The sequence below is a fragment of the Curcuma longa genome, chromosome 21 (assembly GCF_044706935.1).
Source record: "Curcuma longa cultivar G26 ecotype Majalengka, Jawa Barat chromosome 21, ITB_CL_G26_1.1, whole genome shotgun sequence".
Classification (NCBI taxonomy): Eukaryota; Viridiplantae; Streptophyta; class Magnoliopsida; order Zingiberales; family Zingiberaceae; genus Curcuma; species Curcuma longa.
In genome coordinates, this window is record NC_133881.1 from 7944387 (window position 1) to 7945964 (window position 1578).

The 1578-nt window shown below is 42.0% G+C and overlaps 1 pseudogene; it reads right to left on the reverse strand.

The window, feature by feature from the left end:
- Positions 1-228: 228 nt before the first annotated feature.
- On the reverse strand, positions 229-1206 carry LOC141815401 (early nodulin-like protein 19; annotated as a pseudogene).
- Positions 1207-1578: the final 372 nt, after the last annotated feature.

A 1578-nucleotide genomic window follows, 5' to 3' on the forward strand; every position in this document is an offset into this window, starting at 1 on the left:
TGAACTTTTCTGTATATATATATATATAACTTATCACAGATTTGATGCGGTGATAAAAATCAAAGATATATTCCCATTAAGGATTCAATCTCCAAATATATCTACTTATAATGCTAAATCGTCATGTGGGTTTGATTCTCATAGACTCACACTGTTTTTTTTTTAGTAAGACTACCGTGTCAGATCTTGCTATTTAAATTACTGAGATAGTAGGACTATCGTGTCAGAACTTGCTTGCGTTTTTAAATTTATTCATGGATGATACTATCGAGATACCTGAATTAAAAAAAAAGCATACATAAAGTGACTTTGCAATAGCATGTAAAATTAGCAAAATGAGCATTCCTAGAAGCCTGGGTGGGTGAGAATGATCACTTTACGCTGCAAAAGGGCGTCATAAAAGAAAGACAAAGGATGTGGCGACGACAGTGACGGCGACGAAAACGGCGACCGGAGGGTATGCTCCGGCGTGGCAACTTCTGGGGCCGGCTGATAGATTTTCGGAAGTGGGCGGCGAGGAGGGTGGGGGAGGGGCTCGGCGACGATAGCGAGGCGCATGCCGCCGTAGCAGAAGCCTCGGCTGCAGATGAAGTAGTAAGGGCCGGTGTGGTTGAGTTGGAAGGCATAGCTCCGGCCTTTGCTGTAGTTGGAAATGGGGTTGGAGGCGTCGCACTTGTTGTACCCGGCCTCGTCAACCTGGATCACGTCCGCCATCCCCGACTGGTAGAGGAAGACTGCCATACACCCAAATTCCAACATTAATTTCTCTTAAAAAAGAGCGGAGAAAAACAGAGGAGTAGATTTGGGAACGAACCGAGCCAATCGCCGACATGGAAGGGCTTGTGCTTATCCACCCAGACGGTGTAATTGACGTTGGGGTTCCATGCTTTGCTGTCGCCCACGGTGAACTTGTCGGCTGATGCCAAACGCGTCAGCGACAAGAAGAGGAAGAGCCTGGGCAGCAGCTTGCCAGCCATGATTTCTCTGATCTGAAGAAGAGCTAAGATAGACGAAAAATGGAATCTGGACGCGTTTAATGGTATGGATTGGAATTTGGGAAATAAATTAATGGATATATTGAGGAAGAAGATGGCCGAGGATGAGGATGACAGCAGAGCCGATCAGTGTAGGGAGACGGAAAAATGGAATCTAGCCGCGTTTAGTGGGCTGGATTGGAATTTAATTGGGAAAATAAATTAATGGATAAATTGAAGAACAAGATGGCACGGGAAGCAGCAGATGAGGAAGACAGCAGCGCAGATGAGCGTTTAATTAGTGAGTGAAGTGATAGCACATGCAGCGGCGTTGATGGATGTGCTTATGTATTAATTGTCGTCGATGAGAGAGAAAACGAGCGATCACGCGGGCAATTAGTAAAGCAAGTCAACATCCAATTTTAACTATTATTTAAATTTTGATAAACAACGTTTTTTATTTCTCAAATCATATATTATATTCTCATAATACTCTAAATCTTATCTAACGTTTGTTATAGAAAAACTAATTTTTTAAATTAATAAAACGATCCAACAAATATTTTATTTTTAAAATACATTTTATCTATTATTATTATAATAA